This window comes from Aquarana catesbeiana, linkage group LG04 (assembly GCF_042186555.1).
Source record: "Aquarana catesbeiana isolate 2022-GZ linkage group LG04, ASM4218655v1, whole genome shotgun sequence".
NCBI lineage: Eukaryota > Metazoa > Chordata > Amphibia > Anura > Ranidae > Aquarana > Aquarana catesbeiana.
The window spans coordinates 161,568,388-161,585,670 of NC_133327.1; positions in this window are offsets into that span (position 1 = coordinate 161,568,388).

A 17,283-nucleotide genomic window follows, 5' to 3' on the forward strand; every position below is an offset into this window, starting at 1 on the left:
TATATAGGGCAGGCCCCTACTTTCAAACATCCAACTTACAAATGACTCCTACTTGCAAACGGAAGGAGACAACAGGAAGTGAGATGAAATCTTGTGCAGGGACTGTTCTAAGCACGGGAAGCACGTGCCACTTTACAGGCATACTATAGACACAAACCCAGGTACGATATTTAAAGGAATATTTCACTTTTTTTTTTCACTTTAAGCTTCATTAAAATCACTGCTCATGAAAAAATGACCGTTTTTAAAACTTTTTTTCCATTGATACATGTCCCCTGGGGCAGGACCCGGGTCCCCAAACCCTTTTTAGGACAATAACTTGCATATTAGCCTTTAAAATTAGCACTTTTGATTTTGAACATTTGAGTCCCATAGACTTTAATAGGGTTCTAAAGTTCGCACAAAATTTCGGTCAGTTCACAGGTTCTGGTGCGAACAGAACCAGGGGGTTTTCAGCTCATCCCTACTTCCTAACCAGACCAATTGTCAGCTTTCGGTGCTCTTACATTTTCAATGACAATTGCTCAGTCATGCAACATTGTACCCATATGAAATTTTTGTCCTTTTTATTTCACACAAATAGAGCTTTCTTGTGGTGGTATTTAATCACCGCTGAGTTTTTTATTTTTTTGTGCTATAAAAGAAAAAATACCAAAAATTCTGTAAAAAATTATTTTTTCTTCGTTTCTGTTATAAAATTTTGCAAATTAGTAATTTTTCTTCATACATTTTGGCCAAAATTTATACTGCTACATATTTTTGGTAAAAATAACCAAAATCGGTGTATATTATTTGGTCTGTGTGAAAGTTATAGAGTCCAAAAGCTATGGTGCCAATCTCTGAAAATTGATCACACCTGAAGTACTGACGGCCTATCTCATTTCTTGAGACCCTAACAAGCCAGGAAAGTACACATACCCCCCAAATACCTCTTTTTGGAAAGTAGACATTCCAAGGTAATTAGTAAGAGGCATGCTGAGTTTTGTGAAGTTGTAATTTTTTCTCATAATTCTTTGCAAATCAAGATTTTTTTTTTTCCACAAAATTGTCATATTAGCAGGTTACTTCTTACACACAGCATATGCATACAACAAATTACATCCCAAAACACATTCTACTACTTCTCCTGAGTATGGCAATACCACATGTGTGAGACTTTTACACAGTCTGGAAACATACAGAGGCCCAACATGCAGGGAACACCTCTAGGCATTCTAGGAGCATAAATTACACATATAATTTCTTGACTACCTCTTGCACTTTTGAAGGCCCTGGAGCACCAGGACAATGGAAACACCCCAAAAATTACCCCATTTTGGAAATAAAACACCCCAACGTATAATCTTTGAGGGATAGTGAGTCTTTTGAACATGTCATTTTTTTCTACAAGTTTTTGGAAGATGTGGAAAGAAAATGAAAATGCATTTTTTTTACACAAAGTCATCAATTTATACAATATTTCTAACACATAGCACGTACAGACCAAAAATTACACCCCGAAATTGATTCTCCTACTCCTCTTGAGTACGGCGATACCACATGTGGGAGACTTTTCCACAGCCTGGCCACATACAGAGGCCCAACATGCAGGAAGCACCATCAGGTGTTCTAGGGGCATAAATGTCAAATCTAATTTGACTACCTATTACACTTTTTTGAGACACTGATAGGCACTGTAGTGGTACAGATGGACACTGTAGTGGAATGGATGTTGCATGGATGAAGTATGGCTGGGTATGGCTGAGTATGGTTGAGTATGGCTGAGTATTGCTGAGTATGGCTGAGTATGGCTGGGTATTGCTGAGTATGGCTGAGTATGGCTGGGTATTGCTGGGTATTGCTGAGTATGGCTGGGTATTGCTGAGTATAGCTGGGTATGGCTGAGTATTGCTGGGTATGTCTGAGTATGGCTGGGTATTGCTGAGTATGTTGCCAGGTATTGCTGTGTATGGCTGAGTATGGCTGAGAATAGCTGGGTATGGCTGAGTATTGCTGGGTATGGCTGAGTATTGCTGGGTATGGCTGAGTATGGCTGGGTATTGCTGAGTATGGCCGAGTATGGCTGGGTATTGCTGGGTATTGCTGGGTTTTGCTATGTATGGCTGAGTATGGCTGGGTATAGCTGGGTATTTCTAGGTATGGTTGAGTATGGATGGGTATGGCTGAGTATTGCTGAGTATGGCTGAGTATTGCTGGGTATGTCTGAGTATGGCTGGGTATTGCTGAGTATGTTGCCAGGTATTGCTGTGTATGGCTGAGTATGGCTGAGAATAGCTGGGTATGGCTGAGAATAGCTGGGTATGGCTGAGTATTGCTGGGTATGGCTGAGTATGGCTGGGTATTGCTGAGTATGGCCGAGTATGGCTGGGTATTGCTGGGTATTTCTAGGTATGGTTGAGTATGGATGGGTATGGCTGAGTATTGCTGAGTATGGCTGAGTATTGCTGGGTATGGATGGGTATGGCTGAGTATTGCTGGGTATGGCTGAGTATGCCTGAGTATTGTTGAGTATGGCTGGGTTTTTCTAGGTATGGCTGAGCATGGCTGGGTTTTTTTAGGTATGGCTGAGCATGGCTGGGTTTTTTTAGGTATGGCTGAGTATGGCTGGGTATTTCTAGGTATGGCTGAGTATGGCTGGGTATGGCTGAGTATTGCTGGGTATGGCTGGGTATTGCTGGGTATTGCTGAGTATGGCTGAGTATGGCTGGGTATTGCTGAGTATGGCTGTGTATGGAAGGGGGTGGATGGGATGGCTGAGTATGGATGGCATGGCTGAGTAAATGGCTGAGTATGGATGGCATGGATGAGTATAGGTGGCACGGCTGAGCATGGATGGCTGAGTATGGATGGGCACTGTAGTGGCACTGATGGGCACTGTAGTGGCATGGATGTTGCATGGATGAGGCATGGCTGGATATGGCTGAGTATGCTTTGGTATGGCTGAGTATGGTTGGGTATTGCTGAGTATGGCTGAGTATGGCTGGGTATAGCTGGGTATTGCTGAGTATTGCTGGGTTTTGCTATGTATGGCCGAGTATGGCTGGGTATAGCTGGGTATTTCTAGGTATGGCTGAGTATGGCTAGGTATTGCTGGGTATTGCTGGGTATTGCTGAGTATGGCTAAGTATGGCTGGGTATGGCTGAGTATGGCTGAGTATGGCTGGGTATGGCTGAGTATTGAAGGGGGTGGATGGCATGGCTGAGTATTGATGGCATGGCTGAGTATGGATGGCTGAGTATGGATGGCATGGCTGAGTATAAATCACATGGCTGAGCATGGATGGCTGAGTATGGATGAGCACTGTAGTGGAACTGATGGGCACCGTAGTGGCATGGATTTTGCATGGGTATGGCTGAGTATTGCTGGGTATAGATGGGTATTGCTGAGTATGGCTGGGTTTTTCTACATATGGCTGAGTATGGCTGGGTGTACAGTAGCTGGGTATTTATAGGTATGCCTAAGTATGGCTAGTAGGGATGAGCCGAACACCCCCCTGTTCGGTTCGCACCAGAACATGCAAACAGGAAAAAAGTTTGTTCGAACACGCGAACACCGTTAAAGTCTATGGGACACGAACATGAATAATCAAAAGTGCTAATTTTAAAGGCTTATATGCAAGTTATTGTCATAAAAAGTGTTTGGCGACCTGGGTCCTGCCCCAGGGGACATGGATCAATGCAAAAAAAAGTTTTATAAACCGCCGTTTTTTCGGGAGCAGTGATTTTAATAATGCTTAAAGTGAAACAATAAAAGTTTAATATCCCTTTAAATTTCGTACCTGGGGGTGTCTATAGTATGCCTGTAAAGGGGTGCATGTTTCCCGTGTTTAGAACAGTCTGACAGCAAAATGACATTTCAAAGGAAAAAAAGTCATTTAAACCTACTCGCGGCCATTAATGCATTGCCGGTCCCACAATACACATAGAAGTTCATTGATAAAAACGGCATGGGAATTCCCCACAGGGGAACCCCGAACCAAAATTGAAAAAAAAAATGACATGGGGGGTCCCCCTAAATGCCATACCAGGCCCTTCAGGTCTGGTATGGATATTAAGGGGAACCCTGGCCAAAATTTAAAAAAAATGACGTGGGGGTCCCCCTGAAGGGTCTGGTATGGATTTTAAGGGGAACCCCGCTCCAAAATTTAAAAAAAAAACGGCGTGGGGTCCCCCCAAAAATCCATACCAGACCCTTATCCGAGCATGCAACTTGGCAGGCTGCAGGAAAAGAGGGGGGGACGAGAGAGCCTTAAAACACGTAGTCCCCCAAAACACCTTGTCCCCATGTTGATGAGGACAAGGGCCTCATCCCCACAACCCTGGCCCACCCGGTGACCCCGCCCCCTCTGACACACAGTGACTTGACGGGACTTCCCTGTGACATCACGGGGAATGCCCCAGGGAAGTCCCGTCATGTCCCGTGCGTCAGAGGGGGGCGGGGTCACCGGGTGGCCCCGCCCCCCGTTATTTAAGAACCGTCAAAAGAGGAGAAGCGTCACACAGTGGGAGCCTCCCTCCATGCCAGCATGGATGCGGAGCGGCCTGGAGAAGAAGATGAAGAAGAGAAGAAGATGAAGAGAAGAGCGGGAGCCTCCCTCCATGCCATGGATGCGGAGCGGCCCAAGGAAAAGAAGGGAAGAAGACGCCGCAGAGGAGATGCTGGACGAGAACACCGGAGGAAGAACCAGAAGAACCAGAAGAACCAGAAGAAGAAGAAGATGAAGGAAGAGAGAAGAAAGAAGAAGCATTTAAATAAAGGAATTGTCAAAAACTGTCTCTTGTCATTTTTAACATTTTTGACACTTTTTTAGTGAAATGGTAGGGGTACCCTTACCATTTCACACAGGGGGGAGGGCTGGGATCTGGGGGTCCCCTTGTTAAAGGGGGCTTCCAGATTCCGATAAGCCCCCCGCCCGCAGACCCCCACAACCACCGGCCAGGGTTGTGGGGATGAGGCCCTTGTCCTCATCAACATGGGGACAAGGTGTTGCGTGCTCGGATAAGGGTCTGGTATGGATTTTTGGGGGGACCCGATGCCTTTTTCTTTAAAAATTTTGGCGTGGGGTTCCCCTTAATATCCACACCAGACCTGAAGGGCCTGGTATGGAATTTAGGGGGAACCCCCATGTCATTTTTTTTTAAATTTTGGCCATGGTTCCCCTTAATATCCATACCAGACCTGAAAGGCCTGGTATGGAATTTAGGGGGACCCCCCACGTCATTTTTTTTAAATTTTGGTTCGGGGTTCCCCTGTGGGGAATTCCCATGCTGTTTTTATCAATGAACTTCTATGTGTATTGTCGGACCGGCAATGCATTAATAGCCGTGAGTAGTTTTAAATGACTTTTTTTCCTTTGAAATGTCATTTTGCTGTCAGACTGTTTTAAACACGGGAAACATATGCCCCTTTACAAGCATACTATAGACACCCCCCAGCTACGAAATTAAAAGGGATATTACACTTTTATTGTTTCACTTTAAGCATTATTAAAATCACTGCTCCTGAAAAAACTGATGTTTTTAAAACTTTTTTTGCATTGATCCATGTCCCCTGGGGCAGGACCCAGGTCCCCAAACACTTTTTATGACAATACCATGCAGATAAGCCTTTAAAATTAGCACTTTTAATTTCTCCCATAGACTTTTAAAGGGTGTCTTGCGGCATTCGAATTTGCCGCAAACACCCCAAATTGTTCGCTGTTCAGCGAACTTGTGAACAGCCGATGTTCGAGTCGAACATGAGTTCGACTCGACCTCGAAGCTCATCCCTAATGGCTGGGTATGGCTGAGTATTGCTGGGTATGGCTGGGTATTGCTGGGTATTGCTGAGTATTGCTGAGTATGGCTGGGTATTGCTGAGTATGGCTGGGTATGGCTGAGTATGGAAGGGGGTGGATAGGATGGCTGAGTATAGATGGCAAGGCTGAGTATGGATGGCATGGCTGAGTCTAAATGGCATGGCTAAGCATGGATGGCTGAGTATGGATGGGCACTGTAGTGGCACTGATGGGCACTGTAGTGGCATGGATGTTGCATGGGTATGGCTGAGTATTGCTGGGTAATGCTGGGTATTGCTGGGTATTGCTGGGTATTGCTGGGTATTGCTAGGTATGGCAGAGTATGGCTGGGTATGGCTGAGTATGGAAGGGGGTGGATGGGATGCTATGGCTGAGCATGGATGGATGAATATGGATGGCAAGGCTAAGTATGGATGGAATGACTGAGCATGGATGGATGAATGAGCATGGATTGATGGCTGAGTATGACAGAGGGATGGCTGAGCATGGATGGATGGATGATGCTGCAATGGGCACAGAGCAGCGCTGTGAGCACTACAGATCCAGCCCACAGCGCTGCTGCACGCGATCTCTCCCTTCTCTACTCACACTGTACCGATCGGTACAGAGAGGGGAGAGAGGAACATGATGCTGGTTTGTTTACAAATGATCGCTCCATCATTCGACGGAGCAATCACTTGGTAAACAGCCACTGTCAGTGGCCATTTAACATGATCCGTGATGCGCTGGGTCCTCGGGGGGCATGTGGGAGGGCAATTCTGGGAGGACGTCATAGTACACCCTCCCAGAGTTATTGAGCCGTGCTGTAGCTGTCATTCAGCTATAGTGCGGTTTTTAACTGCTTCGCCTTTTGGCCACCGTGGACTGCCGGGCACCCACGAACACTCATGACAGAGTGAGAACCAGGATCTGTGTGTGTAAACAGACAATTCCTGGTTCTTTCAGGGGAGTAGAGACAGATCATGTGTTCATACTAAGTATGAACACTGATCTGTCTCTTCTCCTAGACAGTCCCAGCCCCCCTACAGTTAGAACACACCTAGGGAACACCGTTAACCCCTTGATCGCCCCCTAGTGTTAACCCCCTCCCTGACAGTGACATTTATACAGTAATCAGTGCATTTTCATAGCACTGATCGCTGTATAATTGTCAATGATCCCAAAAATGTGTCAAAAGTGTCCAATTTGTCCGCCACAATATCGCAGTCCCAATAAAAATCGCAAATCGCCACCATTACTAGTAAAAAAATAAGAAGAAGAAAAATGCCATAAATCTATCCCCTATTTTGTAGACGCTATAACTTTTGCACAAACCAATCAACATACACTTATTGCAAATTTTATTACCAAAAATATGTAGAAGACTACATATCGGCCTAAACTGAGCAAAAAATTAGCTTTTTTTAAAAAAAAATGGGGATATTTATTATAGCAAAAAGTACAAAATATTGTGTTTTTTTCTAAATTGTTGCCCTTTTTTTATATATAGCGCAAAAAATAAAAAACGCAGAGATGATAAAAAGCTCTATTTGTGGGAAAAAAAGATATCAAATTTGTTTGGGTACAACGTCGCACGACCGCACAATTTTCAGTTAAATCGATGCAGTGCCAAATCACAAAAAATGGTCTGGTCATTGAGCAGCCAAATCTTTCGGGGCTGAAATTTAGACTCGCTTTTATTCATGTTAACACTAAACCCACTCGCTATGCAAAAAATATTAATCATCAACCTTATTCTTCTCAAACTTCTCAAAACCTGTAACCTCCACTGTGTCTGGCAATATCTCTTCTTGCTGAGCCACCTAAGATGCTGGACAGGTCTTCCCCTGATCCCTTAGACAACATTGCCTTGTGCCTTGTTTCTCTTGAACCTTGAAGCGTTTGCTCGTCCCATGAACTAACTTTCTTAAGCTATACCTTTGCTCTTCCTGTTTGCCAGATTATTGTGCTCTCTCCTGTTCTCTCCGTATCTTCACTAATGCTCGTTAACAACCTTTGCCTTGTTCTTCAACTATATTTCTGCTTGATCCCAATCTGCAACCGCTTGCTACCAATCTTTGGCTTGTTCCTTGACTATGATTTTGCTTGATCCCAACCTGCAACCACTTGTTACTGACCCTTGGCTTGTTTACTGACTATGCTTCTGCTTTATTTTTACCTGCTATATCTGCTACTGGACCTCGACTTGCTCATCTCCTGGTAGGGTGGACCTAAGGACCATGATCTGGTGATAACATGCAGAAAAACCTATTTACACCATCAGGAGCTCTTGTGAATACCGGTTAGTGCTTAGACCATGCACCTCAGTTCAGCTAGGGTGACCTGCTTGTATACCTATCCTGCTTGTCAGTACTGCTGTAGCTACTGGTATCCAAGCCAGACCATGACACATCCATCTCCAAACCAACTAAATCCTCCTCCCTCAAACATGTGTCAACTTACTGCAATGCTTCCTTCTCCACAGCCACATCCCTCACTCTTTTCTCCAAACACCTTCTAAAAAAAGAATTTAGTACATGTCTCATCCAGCTCTTTCATTTCCACCCTTGCTTGTAACAATATTGCCCTCCCCATCCCCTACAAAAATGTGGCTTTAATGTCAGTTATCCCATTATTCATCTACTCCCCAACTACACAATTCCTCCAAATAGTCCAATCTCCTTTGCTATTACTGACATTCTTCCCCTCCTCTCTTCACTGTTTCACACCCCTTCCTTATAAAGAAAAAAAATGTCCTTTGTTTCACCCATGCCCACTCCTTAATCACACACCTAATCTCCATTTTTTTTCTTTTTGAACATCCTCCAGTAAATCAACATTCATCTTCCACACACATTTATCATATGACTCCCCCACCTCCATGCACATACCAACCTGCCATGATAGGTAAATGGAAATCACTGAATGGAATAAGATTTGGACTTCAAAACCTTTGGTGAAAAACAAAAATTAATTTGTGAAGTAATATTTTTCCCAAAATATGTGAACCCACCATCCTTATCCACATCCTGCAATTCAAAGCTTAACACAGCAGATTTTAAATCCTCTCCTGACACATCAATTCCACCACCACCCCCACCCCCTCTTTCACCCTCCCACATCACACAATTAAGATCCCCAACAACTATCAAAGGACCCCCCCAAAAAAGCTTAAGTTTATAAAACAACACCACTCACGCAACTCTATTAGTAGAAGCATAAACATTTATAACTATAACTATATTGTCCCACCCACCATCACCTTCACAAGTAAACACCTTGCCCCCCCTTTCAATATGTACACATATCTCAACACCTTAAATCTATTCCCCCTAAACAAAATTCCTCCAGACATCTTTTAGAGGATCCTCCTCAATGTTGCATTCCTGCAGGCAGAGGACATCACTGGAACACAAATGCAAATATCTTGCTATGTTGCTGTTCTTATGTCTTCAAATCTTATAATCCTTACATTAAGTGAGAAGACATCAACTGTCATAAAATATTAGAGATGAGAAAACTACCCATCCCTTTTTAACACCCCTCCCCCTCACTTCCTCCCCTGCCATCTTGGGGAATCTTCACACAGAACATTCTAAACCTCTGCCATACCAACCACCTCCTCTACCTTTTGAACCTTCCCCTTCTGCTCCTTTCCGTGACCCAACATTGTTGCTTCACCACTGCTCCACCTGCCCCATGCTGGCAAAATATTGCATGTATGAGTCGGACTTTATCTCATGATTCAGACTAGTGCTACTTGGGAAATCCTCAACATTTTGAGAGGGGGAGACCACCTCCGACCCCTCAAGCTTTCTTTTTAAAGAGCACTGTGCGATCTCCATCTCCTCTCTCTCTCCTGTCATCGGGTGACCCCACCCCTATTTATTTACCATCAGAGGGAACTGGAGATGATAGACGCTGGGAGGCAAGCAATGCGTGTGGTCGTCTTTTTCTTCTTTTTTTTGGCGTTGGTGTTCATCGTGATTGAGTCTGGATTTATTTCAGGGGTTTGAAATATTTATTTATTTATTTCAGGGGTTTATTTCAGGGGGTTTGAAAAAACAAAACAAAAACAAAGACTGGTCAAAAACTGTGTTTATGGTTTTTTTTTACACTTTTTTGGTGAATGAGTAGGGGTGGTATGTACCACCCCTACTCATTCACATGGGGAGGGGGCTGCAATTTGATGGCCTTGTTAAAGGGGGCTTCCAGATTCCGATAAGCCCCCACCTGCAGACCCCCACAACCACTGAAAGAGAAGCTTTCATAAAAAGCCTGGGTCTACCTCCTTTACCAGAAGATTTTCTGCTTCCACCTGTTTTGTCTGGCTGACCAGCTCCAACCACGCCAAACTGTCTCTAGACCTGTTCAGAGTAAACAGAAGAAATTCTTCTCTACTCCACAATGTTCTCAAACCTCCAGGCTCCCTCCCTGAACTGGTGACTGATGTCAATGGCTCCCAAATACGGGTGTGATTGCCTTCATAAAGGTTTTTTTGTCCTGGACTTCAGGTTGAAATGAACTCCCTAATTGGAGATATTCTTACACATACCCATGGGGTACAGTTTTCTCTTTTTTTTTTTTGATAATACATACCTGCTGGAGAGCAGGTGGTTCCACCCTCCTTGCATTTCCATTTGATAGAGGCCACCGTGTTGCCCCACAACGTTCAAGACTTGCCTCTCAGGCTTAATAATGTTGTTTTTCTTTTTTTGTTTTTCTGGACCCCACCTGGGTCCCTTTACTGATGTTTTTTCCCATTTTTTTCCATTATGGCAGTTTGTAGAATGTATATTCTTTTTACAATATTGGGTTCTATGTATATTTAGAACAATACCATTTCCCGGGCTCATTGCTTTGATCAGCAGTTATATTGTTAAGTTGTTATGGCGTTAAAATGTATTTCTCATAATGTTAAAAGGTCTGAACTGCATTCAAAAGCGATGGCTTGCTCTTAAAGATTTTCGAATTTCTGGTTCGGATGTGGCCATGGTCCAGGAGACTCACTTTCATGCTGGGGGATTGATGAAGTTTGTGTCAAAATATTTTCCTACTTCCTATTTGGCCTTTGGTCCTTACAAACCCCCACCTCTAAGACCTGTTACTGGCATCTTAACGATCACCTTCTTAATTCCTCAGCCATCACTGGTCAGGGATCAGTGAGAGTTCTTCCAACTAAATGTGGGTTCTGTACAGAAGGTCTCGACCCTTTGGGAAGCTCACAAGGCCTACTTCCGAGGCTTATGTATTGCCGAGGGCTCTCACCTGAAGAGAGATAGCGAGGGCCTTAGAGTATCTTTATTAGCAGACTTGAAGCTTGCGTAGTGTAGGCTTGTGGGTGCCCCTACAGTTGAGGGTATCCGTAAGGTAGTCTCATGACACAACCAATTAAAGTCTTTAGCATTGAAGAAGGCAGTTAAGTCCCTGATGTGGCCTAAACAAAAAATGTATGAATTCTCTAACAAACCACACAGAATGTTGGTTAATAAGCTTTGCACATGCCCTTTCTATTTACAAGATCTACTCATTCAAGCTTATGTTTCCCCTACCCACTGTCCTCAAACCATGACTCAGGTTTTTGGGGACTTTTATCGTAAACTTTATAATTGTATTACCCCAGAAAACCACTTTAACTTTACACAGGATAATTTTGACCAATTTGTTGAAAATCTTTCCCTACCTAAATTGACCTCATCAGATCTTGAGAAACTTAATACCCCTATTTCCCCTGAGGAACTCGCAAAAATAGTCAAGGATCTTCCACTTCATAAATCCCCAGGCCCTGATGGTCTCCCATATCACTACTATAAGACCATCTTGCCCACTTTGACACTGAATATGCTGGAGTTATTTGGAACATTGCTCCACGGGGACATCCCACACTCGCAGTTTACTCATTCTTATATTTCAGTAATACATAAACCTGGCAAGGACCCCTCTCTACCAGATAATTATAGGCTCTACTAAATTCTGATTATAAGATTTTCACTAAAATCCTGTCCTTCAGGTTATCACAATCTATACCTAAACTAGTCAATAGGGACCAGGTGGGTTTTGTGCCCTCCAGGCATGCTGGAGATAACACAAGACGCGCTATTGCTTTGATTGACCTTTTGAGCAAATTCCCCTGCCCAAAAGACTTTTGATCGATTAAGTTGGCCTTACATGTTCTCCACCCTTAAACAATTTGGGTTCCGGGGTCCTTTCCTTAAAGCCTTACAGGCACTGTGCCCTCAAACGTCTGCCCAGGTACAGTTAGCCTCCTTTCTTTTGCCTCTTTTCCCCATGTCAAATGGTGCCAGGCAGGGGTGCCCTTTATCCCCCCTCCTCTTTATTCTCTGTCTGGAGCCTTTGGCCGAAGCCATCCAAACACATTCGGATATCAGTGGGGTTTTGATGCAACAGAGGGAGTACACATTATCCCTCTTTGCCGATGCTATCCTATTCACGCTGATGAAACCCATCATTATACTTCCCTTCTTACACACCCTATTGCACTCATTTGGGGCCATATCGGGATATAAAGTAAACAATGCTAAAACTGAAGTTCTACCCTTGCACATACCTCCAGATTTATTAGCACAACTTAAAAGTACATATCCTTATAAATGGTGCCCCCAGTCCCTTAAATATCTGGCTATCCAGCTGACCCCCCCATATTCTAGCATATACTCTGCTAATTACCTTCCCTTGTTTAAGGATATACGTCATCAATGTCTCCACCAATGGGTTACATACCCTATCTCCATGCTAGGTAGAATTAACGTTCTGAAGATGTCTGTGCTACCACGTTTGCTATATCTCTTTGAAACATTGTCGGTTGCTATGCCAATTAGCCAACTTAAAGCTCAGAAGAGGAAAGGGGTAAAAGGCCAATGAGACCCTGGTTCTGACTTTTCAGGCAAAATGGACAAAAGTTTGATAAAATAGATAGTTTTATTAACAACGAGTTACAACAGACAGGTCATTTAGAAAAAAGCGTTCAAAACATACAATACACATTGATGGTCAAAAGTTTCTAATGTAAACAGAAAATTAGCACCGAATGGATGGTAGTGAGCCCTTGTGCGCCAACTTAAAGCTCTTCACAGATGTTTTCTGAAATTCATATGGAACAACAAAGCACATTATATTACCAGCTCAGTGTTTTTTTCTCTAAAGACTCAGGGAGGTCTAGGAGCCCCAGATATCATTAAGTATTATTATGCCTCCCATCTTCAGGCTGTCATCTCCTGGTCTAGTCAAACATCTCTGAACAGGTGGTCGGAAATTGAATGGGGTGCCCTGTATCCAGTACACCCATGTTCCTTAGTGTGGCCCCGATCTCTACATATGGACCCGATATTGAAGCGTATGTGTCTATCACCAATGTTATTCACCATGTCTATTTGGTGTAAATGTGCTCTAAAGTACACTCTCTCCTCACCATGCCCTCCTCTTTCCAATATCCTATTTAACCCGGTCCTGCCAGATAGTCTATCCTTTGGGTGTATGTTGCCACGGATGCAAACTCCTCTTTTTCAGCTGCGTAATTTGGTACACCCTGTTAACCATGAAAAGAGGGGTAGGGGTAAATGGCGCTCCCTATGACGGGGTATCCTGTAGGGTGTGTGTGCTAAACACCTAAAGAAATAATGCTACAACCATGTGAAACCTACACCTCATATTAAAATATAACAAATTAAAACAAAGCAAAGCTAATGAGCATAGGACTCTGGAGATTATACATCATCTGGACCCTACCGTTTCAGCTATATGTTGGTGGTGTGGGCTGGAGACAGGTTCACATTTCCATATATTTTGGTTATGTCCTCTTGTTCAGTCATTCTGGACAGAAGTAATGCTAGTACTTCAGAATGTGGTGGGCCTACCATTTCCTTTAGATCCCATTCATTATTTACTGGGGATCCCCTTTCCAGGTGTTGCTAAACCGGTTAAACAATTGATCTCATAGATCCTTTTAGCCGCTAAGAGGGCTAAACCATTGTGCTGGTTGTCAACTGCTCCTCCTTCCCAATTGCAATTATTACAACTTGTAGCGGAAATTAGGAGGATGGAATACCTTACAGCCACAGTATACGACAGTTAAATAAAATTTGGGCACTTTTGGATCAATCTGAATATGGAGATCATACATCTTAACTTCAAAACTTGTGGTTTCTGTATGTTTATTTGCTTTCCATTTTACTGTCTTTTGATGACTGTATATATTCTTATTATGCTTCTCTGTATGTCATCCCACTACTAGATGCCATTCTATTCCATCTGCCCAATACTATGTACTTAAGCTTTCTACAACTCCTTATCATTTTTTCTTTCCTTGTCAAAAGAAGTTTATTGAGTATACAATGTTATAAAGATACATAAAGTAAGTTTACAAGGATCTATAAAGTAAGCTCATTGTTTTACAGTAGGGTTTATATAGGTAAATATCATGAAATTTCAAATATTAAACATTGGGTTCACGTAAACCTAAATTAAAAATATATATCATTTCCTTAGTTACTTTTGTAGGTATTTAAATGATTTATACCTACTATACATATTGTTTACAAGTAGAGTGTATATAGGTCAAATAAATTCTGATAATGAGCTTTAATCGTAAGGTGGAGAAAAGGAAAGAGAAAGAAGAAAAAAGGGTTGAAAGGTAGAGGTATGGTCCACAAGGTTGTCCCGCTCGTCAGTTTATTATTCTTTTTAGTTCTCTTTGAAGCCTTAGAATGGGTGTCTCTGTAAGTCATTTAATCTGTTACCATGGCAACAGGACAGAGTCATTGAAATTTGACAGGAACTGTTGTTTTATCCAAGGATGCCAAAGTTTTTCAAATTTTGGAATTTGATTTTGATCGATGGCTACCATCTTAGCATGGGACATTGTATTATTCATTCTGTGAATTATTTCTGCTAGTACCAATGTAGGAGATTTCCATGCCTTGGCCACTGTTTGTTTTGCAGCCGTTATTAGTTGGCTCATAAGTTTGAATTGAGAGAGTGCTAACCATTCCGGTTTTAGATTAGGTAAAGTTAAATATGGATCTGGTTGTATTATTTTTTTAAATATTTTAGATGCAATCACGAAGACTTCCTTCCAGAAGGTTTGGATTACTGGGCACGTCCACCATATGTGTAAATATGTGCCTATTTCTGGGCATCCTCGAAAACAAAGAGTTGAGGTATTAGGTGAATATTTTGCCACTCTAGCGGGTACAAGGTACCAGCGAGTTAGGACTTTATAATTTGTCTCCAGTGCTAAGATGTTGGGTGAAGATGACTTAGATGTGAGCCATATATTAGACCAGTCCGTGTCTTCTAAAGTTCGTCCCAGGTCCTCCTCCCACCTCTGAACGTAAGAGGGTCTATTAAGATTTGCTACTCCATATAATTGATTATAAAGTGATGAAATTGTACCTTTAGCAAATGGATCTTTTGTACAGATTGATTCAAAAATGGATAATTGGGATAATGGTGTATCCCCCTTTAGGAATGGTGTATAGAAATTTTTGATTTGGAGATATCTAAATATCTCAGAGTTTGGTAGATCATATTTTTCTCTAAGCGATGGGAATGAAAGGAATGATTTAGATGCTATGAAGTCATTTAGTGTCTGAATGCCTGATGTTGTCCAAGCTTTAAAAGAATTTGGGTAGATCCATGCTGGATAAAAGGCTGGATTTCTGATAAAAGAAAGGAGAGGATTGTGTGGAGATTGTAACTGATATTTGGTTTTTAGTTTATCCCAGAGAGATAAGAAGTGTTTAGTTATGGGATTATGAATTTTAAAGCGGTCTTTAGGATCAAGCCATAATAAATTTGATATTAATAGAGGGTCATTTTCTGAAGCCTCTATAAATACCCATAATGGGATTTCCTGTTTTGCATGGTATTTGGACAGACTGGCCAAATGTGCTGCTCTGTAGTAGTTAGTAAAATTAGGGTATACCAGGCCTCCTTTATTTTTGGGAAGATGTAGTGTGTGTATAGGTATACGTGGTTTAAAAGAGCCCCATATAAACGAAGTTGCTCTTTTTTGTACTATTCTCAAAAAATAGGAAGGAATTGGAATAGGGAGGACTCTGAATAGATAAAGCAATTTGGGTAGAATAGTCATTTTGATTGCATTAATCTTCCCTATCCAGGATAAAGGAAGTTGCGACCATTGTTTTATTAGATTTGTGATCTGTCTTAATACAGGAGGATAATTGGTTGAGAATAAGTCAGAATGAGATGCTGTTAAATGAATTCCAAGATATGGGATTGATTTTTCTGCCCATGTGAATGGGAGTGCAGCTCTAGCCGGGATCAATTCCATGTTTGTGAGTGAAATATTAAGCACTAGGCATTTCTTAGGATTAATCATAAGGCCGGATAGGGCTGCAAATCCATCAAGAGCTGGTATTAAGTTAGGACCAGAGACCTGTGGTGATGATAGAAAAAGTAATATATCGTCTGCAAATATACATAATATGTGTGTAATACCTCCTACTTCAATGCCAGTTATAGTTTGGTTTGTTCTGATGTATTGGGCCATGGGTTCGAGTATAAGGGCAAATAATAAGGGAGATAATGGGCAACCCTGTCGGGTACCTCTTTTGATATTAAAGGCTTCAGATTTGTATCCAGCATATTTTATATAGGCTTTGGGTTTATTATATAATGCTTTGATCCATGTTAAAAAGTGGGGTCCAAAACCCCATTTTTGTAATGAATATTGCATATATTGCCAGGATACTGTGTCAAATGCCCTCTTAATATCGAGAGATAGAAAGCATAAAGGGATTTTCCGTTTTTTAGCAATATGTGCCAATAACACTGCCCTGCGTATATTATCGCCTGCCTGTCTATTTGGCATGAAGCCTACTTGATCTCTATGTATTAATTTTCCTATAATGCTATTGAGGCGTTTTGCTATTATTTTTGCTAATAATTTAATATCGAGGTTTAACAGAGAGATAGGCCGATAATTCACACAGGAAGTATCATCAGAAAGGGGTTTTGGGATCATACAAACAATTGCCATTAGTGTTTCTTGCCGAAAAGAATGTCCATCTAGAAGTTTGTTAAAAGTTTCAGTGAGAATGGGAGAGAGTATTTCTGAGAATGTTTTATAGTATAAAGCCGAGTAGCCGTCTGGGCCTGGTCTTTTGTTAAGTTTTAGGTCTTTTATGGCGTTAGCAACTTCATCTATAGTTATAGGCTCATCCAAACTGCTTTTTTGATTCTGAGATAACTCAGGAAAGGTTATTTTTGAGAAGAAGGATTCAGCCTCTGTAGGATTAAATTCATTGTTTGTCTTGTATAAAGTTGCGAGATGCGAGTGAAATTTATGGACTATTTTAACTGGATTACAAGTGTAAACATTTTTTGATAATTTCAAACGTATTGGTTTGAAAGATTTGTTCGTTGAATTTAATGCCCGAGCCAAATATGTACCTGGTTTGTTTGTATTCGTGTAGAAATTGTGTTTGGAGCGTTTGAGGGATTTATCAACTGACTCAGTGAGAAA